Below are 16956 nucleotides of genomic sequence, written 5' to 3'. Positions count from 1 at the left end.
ATTTCCATTCGACTAGTCGTGTAATATCGAATACATTGTTTAATATTTGAAATTGTTATAATTGACCTGCATGTTACTTGAAATATACAAAGCTCAAATTCTTAAGTGTTGTTCATTGAAAATGTATTAAAGAAATTTCAATACTAGGTATCAGTATCCTTTACTATAAGCGAATGAAGCCTCGAGTTAAGGCTTGATCGTGGCAAAAGCGTCGGACCCCTTGCTGACAGGCGGTTAAGTCGACTCTCAAACGTGCTGGATGAGGGTCGTATTTCATTCTTGTCGTAACAGTCGGTAAACCAGTGGGCCGTCGTCCAACCGGGCAGACACTTCGATTCTCAAACCCTTACTCTACCAGCCCTTTACCGACGATTTACCGTTCCTATACTAAAAAGCCGCGAAATCGTCGGATTGAGCGCGGCTTTAGGTAGGCATAATGATGCCGACATATAGTCGGCCAACAGTCGTTTTATAGTCGCCTCATAACAGTCGGAAAACCGGCGGGCCGTCGTCCCGCCGGGTGGACATTTCGACTCTCAAACCCTTACTCTACCAGCCCTTTACCGACGATTTACCGTTCCTATACTAAAAAGCCGCGAAATCGTCGGATTGAGCGCGGCTTTAGGTAGGCATAATGACGCCGACATATAGTCGGCCAACAGTCGTTTTATAGTAGCCTCAAAACAGTAGGGAAACCGGCGGGCCGTCGTCCCTCCAGGCGGACATTTCGACTTTCAAACTATTACTCTCCCGACTTATTAGTGACTTTTTACCAACTCGTCGGTAACACACAAAGCCGACCATGTAGGCCCTACGTCGGCAGTGCTACTAGGGTTTTTATAATTTATTTGGTAAAACACTTATTACAATATAAAATTGGACACCTAAGTAAAACAAATTCCCATTGAACAGAACTTCAAAAGTGGCATTTCCCCAATATAAACTAGCAGAATTGCGTTGAATAAGTACATAACTCTGCAATTACATTCTGCGAGTTTTTCACAACCTCACTCGAGACGATGTATCCCAGTCATTTCTGAATCGAACGAGAACTACATTAGCAATAACAAATATTGCTCCATCAATTGAAAAAACGTAGAAGGCAATGATTTCTTGAAACGTCCGTTGAAAGCATTTATAAAATTTAAATTTGTATCACTCCATAGTTTTCGTGATCAAAAATTGAGTGAGTTTTTGAGTATTTTGTTTTCAAAATAGTGCAAAGATCGACTGTGATTCTTCATTCAGTACGTCCGTGTCAGTCGAGGAACCCCGGAGCTCACCATGAACGAGCCCATGAGATATGTGGTGGAGAGTGTGAGTATCGCTTGTGCATTGATGCGAATTGGTGCAAAGCCGCGATAGATTATGTTAGGTGCCGTGTTGTTCTAACCCTTTTTCGCAAGCTTACAAACATCTCTTGATTTTAAAAAAAGAAACCCGTCTTTTAAAGTTATATTAAATGGTTCGAACAACATAGATTGAGACAAGCGGTGGCTTGGAAATAGAACAGGAATTTACCTGAATTTAAAAAGGGCCCGCGTCCAAGAAATTCTGGTGCTGATTGATTTCATATAACCCAATTCCGTGACAGGCAAAGGTCGCAGTAATGTAGTAACGTTCTTCTCGGATAATATAAACTACTAGCTGTTACCCGCGACGTAGCTCGCGTCTAATAAGAATTTCCATCAAAATGGTACAAAGAATGGGTAGATTTTACTGATTACTAATGTTTTTGTAGCACCCTAGGAGCGAAGGCACTCTGTGTTGCCCGTCAGCCCGTCGGGACATTATTTATTATTTTTCACGCGGACATTATTCCATAAAGAAGGGTTTTTAAGCTTTTGGCCGGCATTTAAAAAGATGGCAACAAATCGAACCCAAAAGACCATTCAGCCCGTCTATGGGTTAAAGGAAATTAGTGTACTAAATATTTGAGGAACCGGTTGAAACGCGCGGACTTTGTTGCATGAAGAAGATTTTTTACATTTCTGGGCGACATTTATTAAGATGGCGGCGGATTGGAAAAATCTTTCTTAGTATGCGCCTACTACTTATGAGTAACATTCCCGCAAAGTTTGAGCCTTCTAGGGCAAGCGGTTTGGGCTGGGCGTTGATTATCAGTCAGTCAGTCAGGACTTTGATTTATAGATTAATTCGAGTTGAGATTAGACCCTCCATAATCCAGTCTATAATAGTATAAATTGAAGCAATTAGGCATGGTTAGCTGTTATGTGTAATCAGATATCGCGTTGTAACTCGTGCATCGATAAGGACAACTCGTGATCACCTCATTACCTTTCCTGGCAATATGAGTAAATTTCAAGTCTCATTTTAGACAAGTATGACTTTATGAAGAGAACTGTTGACCTGAGACATTTCCAAGAGGGAGATATGCTCATTGATGAATTCGTAGGATATCCGAAACGCCGGTAAACTTTCAATTCCTTAAGAGCTTACTAGCATTTCATACATGGTCCGTTGGTCTAGGGGTATGATACTCGCTTAGGGTGCGAGTGGTCCCGGGTTAAAATCCCGGACGGACCCGAGTTTTTGCAGAGGTAATTTAGTGACAATTTAAATGCAACTAATTATAGGATAGGCCTATGAGTTGAGCATGTTTTATTTCATACATGGGCCGTTGGTCTAGGGGTATGATACACGCTTTGGGTGCGAGTGGTCCCGGGTTTAAATCCCGGACGGACCCGTGTTTTTGCAGCAGTAATTTGGTGACTATTTAAATGCAACTAGTTAAATTGTAGGACTACGAGTTGAGCATGTCTCGCTGTCATACATGATCCGTTGGTTTAGGGGTATGATACTCGCTTCGGGTGTGAGTGGTCCCGGGTTCAAATCCCGGACGGACCCGAGTTTTGCAGAAGTAATTTGGTGACTATTTAAATGTAACTAGTTAAATAGTAGGACTACGAGTTGAGCATGTTTCAGCGTCATATTTCGTCCGTTGGTCTAGGGGTATGATACTCGCTTAGGGTGCGAGGGGTCCCGGGTTCAAATCCCGGACGGACCCGAGTTTTGCAGAAGTAATTTGGTGACTATTTATATGCAACTAGTTAAATTGTAGGACTACGAGTTGAGCATGTCTCGCTGTCATACATGATCCGTTGGTTTAAGGGTATGATACTCGCTTCGGGTGTGAGTGGTCCCGGGTTCAAATCCCGGACGGACCCGAGTTTGCAGAAGTAATTTGGTGACTATTTATATGCAACTAGTTAAATTGTAGGACTACGAGTTGAGCATGTCTCGCTGTCATACATGATCCGTTGGTTTAAGGGTATGATACTCGCTTTGGGTGTGAGTGGTCCCGGGTTCAAATCCCTGACGGACCCGAGTTTTGCAGAAGTAATTTGGTGACTATTTAAATGCAACGAGTTAAATAGTAGGACTACGAGTTGAGCATGTTTCAGTGTCATATTTCGTCCGTTGGTCTAGGGGTATGATACTCGCTTAGGGTGCGAGGGGTCCCGGGTTCAAATCCCGGACGGACACGAGTTTTTGCAGAAGTAATTTGGTGACTATTTAAATGCAACTAGTTATATTGTAGGCCTACGAGTGTAGCATGTTTCAGTGTCATACATGGTCCGTTGGTCTAGGGGTATGATACTCGCTTCGGGTGTGAGTGGTCCCGGGTTCAAATCCCGGACGGACCCGAGTTTTGCAGAAGTAATTTGGTGACTACTTAAATGCAACTAATTAAATTGTAGGCCAACGAGTTTAGCATGTCTCGCTGTCATACATGATCCGTTGCTTTTGGGGTATGTTACTCGCTTCGGGTGTGAGTGGTCCCGGGTTCAAATCCCGGACGGACCCGAGTTTTTGCAGAAGTAATTTAGTGACTATTTAAATGCAACTAACTATAGGGTAGGCCTTTGAGTTGAGCATGTTTTATTTCATACATGGTCCGTTGGTCTAGGGGTATGATACTCGCTTTGGGTGCGAGTGGTCCCGGGTTCAAATCCCGGACGGACCCGAGTTTTGCAGAAGTAATTTGGTGACCCCTTAAATGCAACTAATTAAATTGTAGGCCTACTAGTTGAGCATGTCTCGCTGTCACACATGATCCGTTGGTTTTGGGGTATGATACTCGCTTCGGATGTGAGTGGTCCCGGGTTCAAAGCCCGGACGGACCCGAGTTTTGCAAAAGTGATTTGGTGACTATTTAAATGCAACGAGTTGAATTGTAGGACTACGAGTTGAGCATGTTTCAGTGTCATACTTCGTCCGTTGGTCTAGGGGTATGATACTCGCTTCGGGTGTGAGTGGTCCCGGGTTCAAATCTCGGACGGACCCGAGTTTTGCAGAAGTAATTTGGTGACTATTTAAATGTAACTAGTTAAATAGTAGGACTACGAGTTGAGCATGTTTCAGCGTCATATTTCGTCCGTTGGTCTAGGGGTATGATACTCGCTTAGGGTGCGAGGGGTCCCGGGTTCAAATCCCGGACGGACCCGAGTTTTTGCAGAGGTAATTTAGTGACTATTTAAATGCAACTAATTATAGGATAGGCCTATGAGTTGAGCATGTTTTATTTCATACATGGGCCGTTGGTCTAGGGGTATGATACTCGCTTTGGGTGCGAGTGGTCCCGGGTTCAAATCCCGGACGGAACCGAGTTTTTGCTGAGGTAATTTAGAGACTATTTAAATGCAACTAACTACAGGGTTGGCCTATGAGTTGAGCATGTTTTTACATACATGAGCCGTTGGTCTAGGGGTATGATACACGCTTTGGGTGCGAGTGGTCCCGGGTTCAAATCCCGGACGGACCCGTGTTTTTGCAGCAGTAATTTGGTGACTATTTAAATGCAACTAGTTAAATTGTAGGACTACGAGTTGAGCATGTCTCGCTGTCATACATGATCCGTTGGTTTAAGGGTATGATACTCGCTTCGGGTGTGAGTGGTCCCGGGGTCAAATCCCGGACGGACCCGAGTTTTGCAGAAGTAATTTGGTGACTATTTAAATGCAACGAGTTAAATAGTAGGACTACGAGTTGAGCATGTTTCAGTGTCATATTTCGTCCGTTGGTCTAGGGGTATGATACTCGCTTAGGGTGCGAGGGGTCCCGGGTTCAAATCCCGGACGGACACGAGTTTTTGCAGAAGTAATTTGGTGACTATTTAAATGCAACTAGTTATATTGTAGGCCTACGAGTGTAGCATGTTTCAGTGTCATACATGGTCCGTTGGTCTAGGGGTATGATACTCGCTTCGGGTGTGAGTGGTCCCGGGTTCAAATCCCGGACGGACCCGAGTTTTGCAGAAGTAATTTGGTGACTACTTAAATGCAACTAATTAAATTGTAGGCCAACGAGTTTAGCATGTCTCGCTGTCATACATGATCCGTTGCTTTTGGGGTATGTTACTCGCTTCGGGTGTGAGTGGTCCCGGGTTCAAATCCCGGACGGACCCGAGTTTTTGCAGAAGTAATTTAGTGACTATTTAAATGCAACTAACTATAGGGTAGGCCTTTGAGTTGAGCATGTTTTATTTCATACATGGTCCGTTGGTCTAGGGGTATGATACTCGCTTTGGGTGCGAGTGGTCCCGGGTTCAAATCCCGGACGGACCCGAGTTTTGCAGAAGTAATTTGGTGACCACTTAAATGCAACTAATTAAATTGTAGGCCTACGAGTTGAGCATGTCTCGCTGTCACACATGATCCGTTGGTTTTGGGGTATGATACTCGCTTCGGATGTGAGTGGTCCCGGGTTCAAAGCCCGGACGGACCCGAGTTTTGCAAAAGTAATTTGGTGACTATTTAAATGCAACGAGTTGAATTGTAGGACTACGAGTTGAGCATGTTTCAGTGTCATACTTCGTCCGTTGGTCTAGGGGTATGATACTCGCTTAGGGTGCGAGGGGTCCCGGGTTCAAATCCCGGACGGACCCGAGTTTTTGCAGAGGTAATTTAGTGACTATTTAAATGCAACTAATTATAGGATAGGCCTATGAGTTGAGCATGTTTTATTTCATACATGGGCCGTTGGTCTAGGGGTATGATACTCGCTTTGGGTGCGAGTGGTCCCGGGTTCAAATCCCGGACGGAACCGAGTTTTTGCTGAGGTAATTTAGAGACTATTTAAATGCAACTAACTACAGGGTAGGCCTATGAGTTGAGCATGTTTTTACATACATGGTCCGTTGGTCTAGGGGTATGATACACGCTTTGGGTGCGAGTGGTCCCGGGTTCAAATCCCGGACGGACCCGTGTTTTTGCAGCAGTAATTTGGTGACTATTTAAATGCAACTAGTTAAATTGTAGGACTACGAGTTGAGCATGTCTCGCTGTCATACATGATCCGTTGGTTTAAGGGTATGATACTCGCTTCGGGTGTGAGTGGTCCCGGGGTCAAATCCCGGACGGACCCGAGTTTTGCAGAAGTAATTTGGTGACTATTTAAATGCAACGAGTTAAATAGTAGGACTACGAGTTGAGCATGTTTCAGTGTCATATTTCATCCGTTGGTCTAGGGGTATGATACTCGCTTAGGGTGCGAGGGGTCCCGGGTTCAAATCCCGGACGGACACGAGTTTTTGCAGAAGTAATTTGGTGACTATTTAAATGCAACTAGTTATATTGTAGGCCTACGAGTGTAGCATGTTTCAGTGTCATACATGGTCCGTTGGTCTAGGGGTATGATACTCGCTTCGGGTGTGAGTGGTCCCGGGTTCAAATCCCGGACGGACCCGAGTTTTGCAGAAGTAATTTGGTGACTACTTAAATGCAACTAATTAAATTGTAGGCCAACGAGTTTAGCATGTCTCGCTGTCATACATGATCCGTTGCTTTTGGGGTATGTTACTCGCTTCGGATGTGAGTGGTCCCGGGTTCAAAGCCCGGACGGACCCGAGTTTTGCAAAAGTGATTTGGTGACTATTTAAATGCAACGAGTTGAATTGTAGGACTACGAGTTGAGCATGTTTCAGTGTCATACTTCGTCCGTTGGTCTAGGGGTATGATACTCGCTTCGGGTGTGAGTGGTCCCGGGTTCAAATCTCGGACGGACCCGAGTTTTGCAGAAGTAATTTGGTGACTATTTAAATGTAACTAGTTAAATAGTAGGACTACGAGTTGAGCATGTTTCAGCGTCATATTTCGTCCGTTGGTCTAGGGGTATGATACTCGCTTAGGGTGCGAGGGGTCCCGGGTTCAAATCCCGGACGGACCCGAGTTTTTGCAGAGGTAATTTAGTGACTATTTAAATGCAACTAATTATAGGATAGGCCTATGAGTTGAGCATGTTTTATTTCATACATGGGCCGTTGGTCTAGGGGTATGATACTCGCTTTGGGTGCGAGTGGTCCCGGGTTCAAATCCCGGACGGAACCGAGTTTTTGCTGAGGTAATTTAGAGACTATTTAAATGCAACTAACTACAGGGTTGGCCTATGAGTTGAGCATGTTTTTACATACATGGTCCGTTGGTCTAGGGGTATGATACACGCTTTGGGTGCGAGTGGTCCCGGGTTCAAATCCCGGACGGACCCGTGTTTTTGCAGCAGTAATTTGGTGACTATTTAAATGCAACTAGTTAAATTGTAGGACTACGAGTTGAGCATGTCTCGCTGTCATACATGATCCGTTGGTTTAAGGGTATGATACTCGCTTCGGGTGTGAGTGGTCCCGGGGTCAAATCCCGGACGGACCCGAGTTTTGCAGAAGTAATTTGGTGACTATTTAAATGCAACGAGTTAAATAGTAGGACTACGAGTTGAGCATGTTTCAGTGTCATATTTCGTCCGTTGGTCTAGGGGTATGATACTCGCTTAGGGTGCGAGGGGTCCCGGGTTCAAATCCCGGACGGACACGAGTTTTTGCAGAAGTAATTTGGTGACTATTTAAATGCAACTAGTTATATTGTAGGCCTACGAGTGTAGCATGTTTCAGTGTCATACATGGTCCGTTGGTCTAGGGGTATGATACTCGCTTCGGGTGTGAGTGGTCCCGGGTTCAAATCCCGGACGGACCCGAGTTTTGCAGAAGTAATTTGGTGACTACTTAAATGCAACTAATTAAATTGTAGGCCAACGAGTTTAGCATGTCTCGCTGTCATACATGATCCGTTGCTTTTGGGGTATGTTACTCGCTTCGGGTGTGAGTGGTCCCGGGTTCAAATCCCGGACGGACCCGAGTTTTTGCAGAAGTAATTTAGTGACTATTTAAATGCAACTAACTATAGGGTAGGCCTTTGAGTTGAGCATGTTTTATTTCATACATGGTCCGTTGGTCTAGGGGTATGATACTCGCTTTGGGTGCGAGTGGTCCCGGGTTCAAATCCCGGACGGACCCGAGTTTTGCAGAAGTAATTTGGTGACCACTTAAATGCAACTAATTAAATTGTAGGCCTACGAGTTGAGCATGTCTCGTTGTCACACATGATCCGTTGGTTTTGGGGTATGATACTCGCTTCGGATGTGAGTGGTCCCGGGTTCAAAGCCCGGACGGACCCGAGTTTTGCAAAAGTAATTTGGTGACTATTTAAATGCAACGAGTTGAATTGTAGGACTACGAGTTGAGCATGTTTCAGTGTCATACTTCGTCCGTTGGTCTAGGGGTATGATACTCGCTTAGGGTGCGAGGGGTCCCGGGTTCAAATCCCGGACGGACCCGAGTTTTTGCAGAGGTAATTTAGTGACTATTTAAATGCAACTAATTATAGGATAGGCCTATGAGTTGAGCATGTTTTATTTCATACATGGGCCGTTGGTCTAGGGGTATGATACTCGCTTTGGGTGCGAGTGGTCCCGGGTTCAAATCCCGGACGGAACCGAGTTTTTGCTGAGGTAATTTAGAGACTATTTAAATGCAACTAACTACAGGGTAGGCCTATGAGTTGAGCATGTTTTTACATACATGGTCCGTTGGTCTAGGGGTATGATACACGCTTTGGGTGCGAGTGGTCCCGGGTTCAAATCCCGGACGGACCCGTGTTTTTGCAGCAGTAATTTGGTGACTATTTAAATGCAACTAGTTAAATTGTAGGACTACGAGTTGAGCATGTCTCGCTGTCATACATGATCCGTTGGTTTAAGGGTATGATACTCGCTTCGGGTGTGAGTGGTCCCGGGGTCAAATCCCGGACGGACCCGAGTTTTGCAGAAGTAATTTGGTGACTATTTAAATGCAACGAGTTAAATAGTAGGACTACGAGTTGAGCATGTTTCAGTGTCATATTTCGTCCGTTGGTCTAGGGGTATGATACTCGCTTAGGGTGCGAGGGGTCCCGGGTTCAAATCCCGGACGGACACGAGTTTTTGCAGAAGTAATTTGGTGACTATTTAAATGCAACTAGTTATATTGTAGGCCTACGAGTGTAGCATGTTTCAGTGTCATACATGGTCCGTTGGTCTAGGGGTATGATACTCGCTTCGGGTGTGAGTGGTCCCGGGTTCAAATCCCGGACGGACCCGAGTTTTGCAGAAGTAATTTGGTGACTACTTATATGCAACTAATTAAATTGTAGGCCAACGAGTTTAGCATGTCTCGCTGTCATACATGATCCGTTGCTTTTGGGGTATGTTACTCGCTTCGGGTGTGAGTGGTCCCGGGTTCAAATCCCGGACGGACCCGAGTTTTTGCAGAAGTAATTTAGTGACTATTTAAATGCAACTAACTATAGGGTAGGCCTTTGAGTTGAGCATGTTTTATTTCATACATGGTCCGTTGGTCTAGGGGTATGATACTCGCTTTGGGTGCGAGTGGTCCCGGGTTCAAATCCCGGACGGACCCGAGTTTTGCAGAAGTAATTTGGTGACCACTTAAATGCAACTAATTAAATTGTAGGCCTACGAGTTGAGCATGTCTCGCTGTCACACATGATCCGTTGGTTTTGGGGTATGATACTCGCTTCGGATGTGAGTGGTCCCGGGTTCAAAGCCCGGACGGACCCGAGTTTTGCAAAAGTAATTTGGTGACTATTTAAATGCAACGAGTTGAATTGTAGGACTACGAGTTGTGCATGTTTCAGTGTCATACTTCGTCCGTTGGTCTAGGGGTATGATACTCGCTTCGGGTGTGAGTGGTCCCGGGTTCAAATCCCGGACGGACCCGAGTTTTGCAGAAGTAATTTGGTGACTATTTAAATGTAACTAGTTAAATAGTAGGACTACGAGTTGAGCATGTTTCAGCGTCATATTTCGTCCGTTGGTCTAGGGGTATGATGCTCGCTTAGGGTGCGAGGGGTCCCGGGTTCAAATCCCGGACGGACCCGAGTTTTTGCAGAGGTAATTTAGTGACTATTTAAATGCAACTAATTATAGGATAGGCCTATGAGTTGAGCATGTTTTATTTCATACATGGGCCGTTGGTCTAGGGGTATGATACTCGCTTTGGGTACGAGTGGTCCCGGGTTCAAATCCCGGACGGAACCGAGTTTTTGCTGAGGTAATTTAGAGACTATTTAAATGCAACTAACTACAGGGTAGGCCTATGAGTTGAGCATGTTTTTACATACATGGTCCGTTGGTCTAGGGGTATGATACACGCTTTGGGTGCGAGTGGTCCCGGGTTCAAATCCCGGACGGACCCGTGTTTTTGCAGCAGTAATTTGGTGACTATTTAAATGCAACTAGTTAAATTGTAGGACTACGAGTTGAGCATGTCTCGCTGTCATACATGATCCGTTGGATTAGGGGTATGATACTCGCTTCGGGTGTGAGTGGTCCCGGGTTCAAATCCCGGACGGACCAGAGTTTTGCAGAAGTAATTTGGTGACTATTTAAATGTAACTAGTTAAATAGTAGGACTACGAGTTGAGCATGTTTCAGCGTCATATTTCGTCCGTTGGTCTAGGGGTATGATACTCGCTTAGGGTGCGAGGGGTCCCGGGTTCAAATCCCGGACGGACACGAGTTTTTGCAGAAGTAATTTGGTGACTATTTAAATGCAACTAGTTAAATAGTAGGACTACGAGTTGAGCATGTTTCAGCGTCATATTTCGTCCGTTGGTCTAGGGGTATGATACTCGCTTAGGGTGCGAGGGGTCCCGGGTTCAAATCCCGGACGGACCCGAGTTTTGCAGAAGTAATTTGGTGACTATTTATATGCAACTAGTTAAATTGTAGGACTACGAGTTGAGCATGTCTCGCTGTCATACATGATCCGTTGGTTTAAGGGTATGATACTCGCTTCGGGTGTGAGTGGTCGCGGGTTCAAATCCCTGACGGACCCGAGTTTTGCAGAAGTAATTTGGTGACTATTTAAATGCAACGAGTTAAATAGTAGGACTACGAGTTGAGCATGTTTCAGTGTCATATTTCGTCCGTTGGTCTAGGGGTATGATACTCGCTTAGGGTGCGAGGGGTCCCGGGTTCAAATCCCGGACGGACCCGAGTTTTTGCAGAAGTAATTTGGTGACTATTTAAATGCAACTAGTTATATTGTAGGCCTACGAGTGTAGCATGTTTCAGTGTCATACATGGTCCGTTGGTCTAGGGGTATGATACTCGCTTCGGGTGTGAGTGGTCCCGGGTTCAAATCCCGGACGGACCCGAGTTTTGCAGAAGTAATTTGGTGACTACTTAAATGCAACTAATTAAATTGTAGGCCAACGAGTTTAGCATGTCTCGCTGTCATACATGATCCGTTGCTTTTGGGGTATGTTACTCGCTTCGGGTGTGAGTGGTCCCGGGTTCAAATCCCGGACGGACCCGAGTTTTTGCAGAAGTAATTTAGTGACTATTTAAATGCAACTAACTATAGGGTAGGCCTTTGAGTTGAGCATGTTTTATTTCATACATGGTCCGTTGGTCTAGGGGTATGATACTCGCTTTGGGTGCGAGTGGTCCCGGGTTCAAATCCCGGACGGACCCGAGTTTTGCAGAAGTAATTTGGTGACCACTTAAATGCAACTAATTAAATTGTAGGCCTACGAGTTGAGCATGTCTCGCTGTCACACATGATCCGTTGGTTTTGGGGTATGATACTCGCTTCGGATGTGAGTGGTCCCGGGTTCAAAGCCCGGACGGACCCGAGTTTTGCAAAAGTAATTTGGTGACTATTTAAATGCAACGAGTTGAATTGTAGGACTACGAGTTGAGCATGTTTCAGTGTCATACTTCGTCCGTTGGTCTAGGGGTATGATACTCGCTTCGGGTGTGAGTGGTCCCGGGTTCAAATCTCGGACGGACCCGAGTTTTGCAGAAGTAATTTGGTGACTATTTAAATGTAACTAGTTAAATAGTAGGACTACGAGTTGAGCATGTTTCAGCGTCATATTTCGTCCGTTGGTCTAGGGGTATGATACTCGCTTAGGGTGCGAGGGGTCCCGGGTTCAAATCCCGGACGGACCCGAGTTTTTGCAGAGGTAATTTAGTGACTATTTAAATGCAACTAATTATAGGATAGGCCTATGAGTTGAGCATGTTTTATTTCATACATGGGCCGTTGGTCTAGGGGTATGATACTCGCTTTGGGTGCGAGTGGTCCCGGGTTCAAATCCCGGACGGAACCGAGTTTTTGCTGAGGTAATTTAGAGACTATTTAAATGCAACTAACTACAGGGTAGGCCTATGAGTTGAGCATGTTTTTACATACATGGTCCGTTGGTCTAGGGGTATGATACACGCTTTGGGTGCGAGTGGTCCCGGGTTCAAATCCCGGACGGACCCGTGTTTTTGCAGCAGTAATTTGGTGACTATTTAAATGCAACTAGTTAAATAGTAGGACTACGAGTTGAGCATGTTTCAGCGTCATATTTCGTCCGTTGGTCTAGGGGTATGATACTCGCTTAGGGTGCGAGGGGTCCCGGGTTCAAATCCCGGACGGACCCGAGTTTTGCAGAAGTAATTTGGTGACTATTTATATGCAACTAGTTAAATTGTAGGACTACGAGTTGAGCATGTCTCGCTGTCATACATGATCCGTTGGTTTAAGGGTATGATACTCGCTTCGGGTGTGAGTGGTCCCGGGTTCAAATCCCTGACGGACCCGAGTTTTGCAGAAGTAATTTGGTGACTATTTAAATGCAACGAGTTAAATAGTAGGACTACGAGTTGAGCATGTTTCAGTGTCATATTTCGTCCGTTGGTCTAGGGGTATGATACTCGCTTAGGGTGCGAGGGGTCCCGGGTTCAAATCCCGGACGGACCCGAGTTTTTGCAGAAGTAATTTGGTGACTATTTAAATGCAACTAGTTATATTGTAGGCCTACGAGTGTAGCATGTTTCAGTGTCATACATGGTCCGTTGGTCTAGGGGTATGATACTCGCTTCGGGTGTGAGTGGTCCCGGGTTCAAATCCCGGACGGACCCGAGTTTTGCAGAAGTAATTTGGTGACTACTTAAATGCAACTAATTAAATTGTAGGCCAACGAGTTTAGCATGTCTCGCTGTCATACATGATCCGTTGCTTTTGGGGTATGTTACTCGCTTCGGGTGTGAGTGGTCCCGGGTTCAAATCCCGGACGGACCCGAGTTTTTGCAGAAGTAATTTAGTGACTATTTAAATGCAACTAACTATAGGGTAGGCCTTTGAGTTGAGCATGTTTTATTTCATACATGGTCCGTTGGTCTAGGGGTATGATACTCGCTTTGGGTGCGAGTGGTCCCGGGTTCAAATCCCGGACGGACCCGAGTTTTGCAGAAGTAATTTGGTGACCACTTAAATGCAACTAATTAAATTGTAGGCCTACGAGTTGAGCATGTCTCGCTGTCACACATGATCCGTTGGTTTTGGGGTATGATACTCGCTTCGGATGTGAGTGGTCCCGGGTTCAAAGCCCGGACGGACCCGAGTTTTGCAAAAGTAATTTGGTGACTATTTAAATGCAACGAGTTGAATTGTAGGACTACGAGTTGAGCATGTTTCAGTGTCATACTTCGTCCGTTGGTCTAGGGGTATGATACTCGCTTCGGGTGTGAGTGGTCCCGGGTTCAAATCTCGGACGGACCCGAGTTTTGCAGAAGTAATTTGGTGACTATTTAAATGTAACTAGTTAAATAGTAGGACTACGAGTTGAGCATGTTTCAGCGTCATATTTCGTCCGTTGGTCTAGGGGTATGATACTCGCTTAGGGTGCGAGGGGTCCCGGGTTCAAATCCCGGACGGACCCGAGTTTTTGCAGAGGTAATTTAGTGACTATTTAAATGCAACTAATTATAGGATAGGCCTATGAGTTGAGCATGTTTTATTTCATACATGGGCCGTTGGTCTAGGGGTATGATACTCGCTTTGGGTGCGAGTGGTCCCGGGTTCAAATCCCGGACGGAACCGAGTTTTTGCTGAGGTAATTTAGAGACTATTTAAATGCAACTAACTACAGGGTAGGCCTATGAGTTGAGCATGTTTTTACATACATGGTCCGTTGGTCTAGGGGTATGATACACGCTTTGGGTGCGAGTGGTCCCGGGTTCAAATCCCGGACGGACCCGTGTTTTTGCAGCAGTAATTTGGTGACTATTTAAATGCAACTAGTTAAATTGTAGGACTACGAGTTGAGCATGTCTCGCTGTCATACATGATCCGTTGGTTTAAGGGTATGATACTCGCTTCGGGTGTGAGTGGTCCCGGGGTCAAATCCCGGACGGACCCGAGTTTTGCAGAAGTAATTTGGTGACTATTTAAATGCAACGAGTTAAATAGTAGGACTACGAGTTGAGCATGTTTCAGTGTCATATTTCGTCCGTTGGTCTAGGGGTATGATACTCGCTTAGGGTGCGAGGGGTCCCGGGTTCAAATCCCGGACGGACACGAGTTTTTGCAGAAGTAATTTGGTGACTATTTAAATGCAACTAGTTATATTGTAGGCCTACGAGTGTAGCATGTTTCAGTGTCATACATGGTCCGTTGGTCTAGGGGTATGATACTCGCTTCGGGTGTGAGTGGTCCCGGGTTCAAATCCCGGACGGACCCGAGTTTTGCAGAAGTAATTTGGTGACTACTTAAATGCAACTAATTAAATTGTAGGCCAACGAGTTTAGCATGTCTCGCTGTCATACATGATCCGTTGCTTTTGGGGTATGTTACTCGCTTCGGATGTGAGTGGTCCCGGGTTCAAAGCCCGGACGGACCCGAGTTTTGCAAAAGTGATTTGGTGACTATTTAAATGCAACGAGTTGAATTGTAGGACTACGAGTTGAGCATGTTTCAGTGTCATACTTCGTCCGTTGGTCTAGGGGTATGATACTCGCTTCGGGTGTGAGTGGTCCCGGGTTCAAATCTCGGACGGACCCGAGTTTTGCAGAAGTAATTTGGTGACTATTTAAATGTAACTAGTTAAATAGTAGGACTACGAGTTGAGCATGTTTCAGTGTCATATTTCGTCCGTTGGTCTAGGGGTATGATACTCGCTTAGGGTGCGAGGGGTCCCGGGTTCAAATCCCGGACGGACCCGAGTTTTTGCAGAAGTAATTTGGTGACTATTTAAATGCAACTAGTTATATTGTAGGCCTACGAGTGTAGCATGTTTCAGTGTCATACATGGTCCGTTGGTCTAGGGGTATGATACTCGCTTCGGGTGTGAGTGGTCCCGGGTTCAAATCCCGGACGGACCCGAGTTTTGCAGAAGTAATTTGGTGACTACTTAAATGCAACTAATTAAATTGTAGGCCAACGAGTTTAGCATGTCTCGCTGTCATACATGATCCGTTGCTTTTGGGGTATGTTACTCGCTTCGGGTGTGAGTGGTCCCGGGTTCAAATCCCGGACGGACCCGAGTTTTTGCAGAAGTAATTTAGTGACTATTTAAATGCAACTAACTATAGGGTAGGCCTTTGAGTTGAGCATGTTTTATTTCATACATGGTCCGTTGGTCTAGGGGTATGATACTCGCTTTGGGTGCGAGTGGTCCCGGGTTCAAATCCCGGACGGACCCGAGTTTTGCAGAAGTAATTTGGTGACCACTTAAATGCAACTAATTAAATTGTAGGCCTACGAGTTGAGCATGTCTCGCTGTCACACATGATCCGTTGGTTTTGGGGTATGATACTCGCTTCGGATGTGAGTGGTCCCGGGTTCAAAGCCCGGACGGACCCGAGTTTTGCAAAAGTAATTTGGTGACTATTTAAATGCAACGAGTTGAATTGTAGGACTACGAGTTGAGCATGTTTCAGTGTCATACTTCGTCCGTTGGTCTAGGGGTATGATACTCGCTTCGGGTGTGAGTGGTCCCGGGTTCAAATCTCGGACGGACCCGAGTTTTGCAGAAGTAATTTGGTGACTATTTAAATGTAACTAGTTAAATAGTAGGACTACGAGTTGAGCATGTTTCAGCGTCATATTTCGTCCGTTGGTCTAGGGGTATGATACTCGCTTAGGGTGCGAGGGGTCCCGGGTTCAAATCCCGGACGGACCCGAGTTTTTGCAGAGGTAATTTAGTGACTATTTAAATGCAACTAATTATAGGATAGGCCTATGAGTTGAGCATGTTTTATTTCATACATGGGCCGTTGGTCTAGGGGTATGATACTCGCTTTGGGTGCGAGTGGTCCCGGGTTCAAATCCCGGACGGAACCGAGTTTTTGCTGAGGTAATTTAGAGACTATTTAAATGCAACTAACTACAGGGTAGGCCTATGAGTTGAGCATGTTTTTACATACATGGTCCGTTGGTCTAGGGGTATGATACACGCTTTGGGTGCGAGTGGTCCCGGGTTCAAATCCCGGACGGACCCGTGTTTTTGCAGCAGTAATTTGGTGACTATTTAAATGCAACTAGTTAAATTGTAGGACTACGAGTTGAGCATGTCTCGCTGTCATACATGATCCGTTGGTTTAAGGGTATGATACTCGCTTCGGGTGTGAGTGGTCCCGGGGTCAAATCCCGGACGGACCCGAGTTTTGCAGAAGTAATTTGGTGACTATTTAAATGCAACGAGTTAAATAGTAGGACTACGAGTTGAGCATGTTTCAGTGTCATATTTCGTCCGTTGGTCTAGGGGTATGATACTCGCTTAGGGTGCGAGGGGTCCCGGGTTCAAATCCCGGACGGACACGAGTTTT

At 45.5% G+C, this 16956-nt stretch overlaps 40 non-coding genes across 40 annotated transcripts; all 40 read left to right on the top strand.

The window, feature by feature from the left end:
* Positions 1 to 2475: 2475 nt before the first annotated feature.
* TRNAP-AGG (transfer RNA proline (anticodon AGG)) lies at positions 2476 to 2547 on the top strand. Its single transcript has one exon. It is a non-coding gene; the product is annotated as a tRNA-Pro (tRNA).
* A 409-nt stretch (positions 2548 to 2956) lies between these two features.
* On the top strand, positions 2957 to 3030 carry TRNAP-AGG (transfer RNA proline (anticodon AGG)). Its single transcript has one exon. It is a non-coding gene; the product is annotated as a tRNA-Pro (tRNA).
* A 405-nt stretch (positions 3031 to 3435) lies between these two features.
* TRNAP-AGG (transfer RNA proline (anticodon AGG)) lies at positions 3436 to 3509 on the top strand. Its single transcript has one exon. It is a non-coding gene; the product is annotated as a tRNA-Pro (tRNA).
* An 87-nt stretch (positions 3510 to 3596) lies between these two features.
* TRNAP-CGG (transfer RNA proline (anticodon CGG)) lies at positions 3597 to 3668 on the top strand. The gene has a single exon. It is a non-coding gene; the product is annotated as a tRNA-Pro (tRNA).
* Positions 3669 to 3916: 248 nt separating this feature from the next.
* On the top strand, positions 3917 to 3988 carry TRNAP-UGG (transfer RNA proline (anticodon UGG)). Its single transcript has one exon. It is a non-coding gene; the product is annotated as a tRNA-Pro (tRNA).
* Positions 3989 to 4396: 408 nt separating this feature from the next.
* TRNAP-AGG (transfer RNA proline (anticodon AGG)) lies at positions 4397 to 4470 on the top strand. The gene has a single exon. It is a non-coding gene; the product is annotated as a tRNA-Pro (tRNA).
* A 565-nt stretch (positions 4471 to 5035) lies between these two features.
* TRNAP-AGG (transfer RNA proline (anticodon AGG)) lies at positions 5036 to 5109 on the top strand. The gene has a single exon. It is a non-coding gene; the product is annotated as a tRNA-Pro (tRNA).
* Positions 5110 to 5196: 87 nt separating this feature from the next.
* On the top strand, positions 5197 to 5268 carry TRNAP-CGG (transfer RNA proline (anticodon CGG)). Its single transcript has one exon. It is a non-coding gene; the product is annotated as a tRNA-Pro (tRNA).
* Positions 5269 to 5516: 248 nt separating this feature from the next.
* On the top strand, positions 5517 to 5588 carry TRNAP-UGG (transfer RNA proline (anticodon UGG)). Its single transcript has one exon. It is a non-coding gene; the product is annotated as a tRNA-Pro (tRNA).
* A 248-nt stretch (positions 5589 to 5836) lies between these two features.
* TRNAP-AGG (transfer RNA proline (anticodon AGG)) lies at positions 5837 to 5910 on the top strand. Its single transcript has one exon. It is a non-coding gene; the product is annotated as a tRNA-Pro (tRNA).
* Positions 5911 to 6475: 565 nt separating this feature from the next.
* Positions 6476 to 6549, top strand: TRNAP-AGG (transfer RNA proline (anticodon AGG)). Its single transcript has one exon. It is a non-coding gene; the product is annotated as a tRNA-Pro (tRNA).
* Positions 6550 to 6636: 87 nt separating this feature from the next.
* TRNAP-CGG (transfer RNA proline (anticodon CGG)) lies at positions 6637 to 6708 on the top strand. Its single transcript has one exon. It is a non-coding gene; the product is annotated as a tRNA-Pro (tRNA).
* Positions 6709 to 7116: 408 nt separating this feature from the next.
* On the top strand, positions 7117 to 7190 carry TRNAP-AGG (transfer RNA proline (anticodon AGG)). The gene has a single exon. It is a non-coding gene; the product is annotated as a tRNA-Pro (tRNA).
* Positions 7191 to 7755: 565 nt separating this feature from the next.
* TRNAP-AGG (transfer RNA proline (anticodon AGG)) lies at positions 7756 to 7829 on the top strand. Its single transcript has one exon. It is a non-coding gene; the product is annotated as a tRNA-Pro (tRNA).
* Positions 7830 to 7916: 87 nt separating this feature from the next.
* On the top strand, positions 7917 to 7988 carry TRNAP-CGG (transfer RNA proline (anticodon CGG)). Its single transcript has one exon. It is a non-coding gene; the product is annotated as a tRNA-Pro (tRNA).
* Positions 7989 to 8236: 248 nt separating this feature from the next.
* On the top strand, positions 8237 to 8308 carry TRNAP-UGG (transfer RNA proline (anticodon UGG)). Its single transcript has one exon. It is a non-coding gene; the product is annotated as a tRNA-Pro (tRNA).
* A 248-nt stretch (positions 8309 to 8556) lies between these two features.
* On the top strand, positions 8557 to 8630 carry TRNAP-AGG (transfer RNA proline (anticodon AGG)). Its single transcript has one exon. It is a non-coding gene; the product is annotated as a tRNA-Pro (tRNA).
* Positions 8631 to 9195: 565 nt separating this feature from the next.
* Positions 9196 to 9269, top strand: TRNAP-AGG (transfer RNA proline (anticodon AGG)). Its single transcript has one exon. It is a non-coding gene; the product is annotated as a tRNA-Pro (tRNA).
* Positions 9270 to 9356: 87 nt separating this feature from the next.
* Positions 9357 to 9428, top strand: TRNAP-CGG (transfer RNA proline (anticodon CGG)). Its single transcript has one exon. It is a non-coding gene; the product is annotated as a tRNA-Pro (tRNA).
* Positions 9429 to 9676: 248 nt separating this feature from the next.
* On the top strand, positions 9677 to 9748 carry TRNAP-UGG (transfer RNA proline (anticodon UGG)). The gene has a single exon. It is a non-coding gene; the product is annotated as a tRNA-Pro (tRNA).
* A 248-nt stretch (positions 9749 to 9996) lies between these two features.
* TRNAP-CGG (transfer RNA proline (anticodon CGG)) lies at positions 9997 to 10070 on the top strand. Its single transcript has one exon. It is a non-coding gene; the product is annotated as a tRNA-Pro (tRNA).
* Positions 10071 to 10156: 86 nt separating this feature from the next.
* TRNAP-AGG (transfer RNA proline (anticodon AGG)) lies at positions 10157 to 10230 on the top strand. Its single transcript has one exon. It is a non-coding gene; the product is annotated as a tRNA-Pro (tRNA).
* Positions 10231 to 10795: 565 nt separating this feature from the next.
* On the top strand, positions 10796 to 10869 carry TRNAP-AGG (transfer RNA proline (anticodon AGG)). The gene has a single exon. It is a non-coding gene; the product is annotated as a tRNA-Pro (tRNA).
* Positions 10870 to 10956: 87 nt separating this feature from the next.
* TRNAP-AGG (transfer RNA proline (anticodon AGG)) lies at positions 10957 to 11030 on the top strand. The gene has a single exon. It is a non-coding gene; the product is annotated as a tRNA-Pro (tRNA).
* Positions 11031 to 11276: 246 nt separating this feature from the next.
* On the top strand, positions 11277 to 11350 carry TRNAP-AGG (transfer RNA proline (anticodon AGG)). The gene has a single exon. It is a non-coding gene; the product is annotated as a tRNA-Pro (tRNA).
* An 87-nt stretch (positions 11351 to 11437) lies between these two features.
* On the top strand, positions 11438 to 11509 carry TRNAP-CGG (transfer RNA proline (anticodon CGG)). The gene has a single exon. It is a non-coding gene; the product is annotated as a tRNA-Pro (tRNA).
* Positions 11510 to 11757: 248 nt separating this feature from the next.
* On the top strand, positions 11758 to 11829 carry TRNAP-UGG (transfer RNA proline (anticodon UGG)). The gene has a single exon. It is a non-coding gene; the product is annotated as a tRNA-Pro (tRNA).
* Positions 11830 to 12237: 408 nt separating this feature from the next.
* On the top strand, positions 12238 to 12311 carry TRNAP-AGG (transfer RNA proline (anticodon AGG)). The gene has a single exon. It is a non-coding gene; the product is annotated as a tRNA-Pro (tRNA).
* A 405-nt stretch (positions 12312 to 12716) lies between these two features.
* Positions 12717 to 12790, top strand: TRNAP-AGG (transfer RNA proline (anticodon AGG)). The gene has a single exon. It is a non-coding gene; the product is annotated as a tRNA-Pro (tRNA).
* Positions 12791 to 13036: 246 nt separating this feature from the next.
* On the top strand, positions 13037 to 13110 carry TRNAP-AGG (transfer RNA proline (anticodon AGG)). Its single transcript has one exon. It is a non-coding gene; the product is annotated as a tRNA-Pro (tRNA).
* Positions 13111 to 13197: 87 nt separating this feature from the next.
* On the top strand, positions 13198 to 13269 carry TRNAP-CGG (transfer RNA proline (anticodon CGG)). The gene has a single exon. It is a non-coding gene; the product is annotated as a tRNA-Pro (tRNA).
* Positions 13270 to 13517: 248 nt separating this feature from the next.
* On the top strand, positions 13518 to 13589 carry TRNAP-UGG (transfer RNA proline (anticodon UGG)). Its single transcript has one exon. It is a non-coding gene; the product is annotated as a tRNA-Pro (tRNA).
* A 408-nt stretch (positions 13590 to 13997) lies between these two features.
* Positions 13998 to 14071, top strand: TRNAP-AGG (transfer RNA proline (anticodon AGG)). Its single transcript has one exon. It is a non-coding gene; the product is annotated as a tRNA-Pro (tRNA).
* A 565-nt stretch (positions 14072 to 14636) lies between these two features.
* Positions 14637 to 14710, top strand: TRNAP-AGG (transfer RNA proline (anticodon AGG)). The gene has a single exon. It is a non-coding gene; the product is annotated as a tRNA-Pro (tRNA).
* An 87-nt stretch (positions 14711 to 14797) lies between these two features.
* On the top strand, positions 14798 to 14869 carry TRNAP-CGG (transfer RNA proline (anticodon CGG)). Its single transcript has one exon. It is a non-coding gene; the product is annotated as a tRNA-Pro (tRNA).
* Positions 14870 to 15277: 408 nt separating this feature from the next.
* TRNAP-AGG (transfer RNA proline (anticodon AGG)) lies at positions 15278 to 15351 on the top strand. Its single transcript has one exon. It is a non-coding gene; the product is annotated as a tRNA-Pro (tRNA).
* An 87-nt stretch (positions 15352 to 15438) lies between these two features.
* TRNAP-CGG (transfer RNA proline (anticodon CGG)) lies at positions 15439 to 15510 on the top strand. Its single transcript has one exon. It is a non-coding gene; the product is annotated as a tRNA-Pro (tRNA).
* Positions 15511 to 15758: 248 nt separating this feature from the next.
* TRNAP-UGG (transfer RNA proline (anticodon UGG)) lies at positions 15759 to 15830 on the top strand. Its single transcript has one exon. It is a non-coding gene; the product is annotated as a tRNA-Pro (tRNA).
* A 408-nt stretch (positions 15831 to 16238) lies between these two features.
* Positions 16239 to 16312, top strand: TRNAP-AGG (transfer RNA proline (anticodon AGG)). The gene has a single exon. It is a non-coding gene; the product is annotated as a tRNA-Pro (tRNA).
* A 565-nt stretch (positions 16313 to 16877) lies between these two features.
* Positions 16878 to 16951, top strand: TRNAP-AGG (transfer RNA proline (anticodon AGG)). Its single transcript has one exon. It is a non-coding gene; the product is annotated as a tRNA-Pro (tRNA).
* Positions 16952 to 16956: the final 5 nt, after the last annotated feature.

This window comes from Phalangium opilio, unplaced genomic scaffold (assembly GCF_054372755.1).
Source record: "Phalangium opilio isolate 3A_F unplaced genomic scaffold, DU_Popi_V2 ptg000200l_1, whole genome shotgun sequence".
NCBI lineage: Eukaryota > Metazoa > Arthropoda > Arachnida > Opiliones > Phalangiidae > Phalangium > Phalangium opilio.
This window is presented reverse-complemented; position numbering and strand designations above follow the sequence as displayed.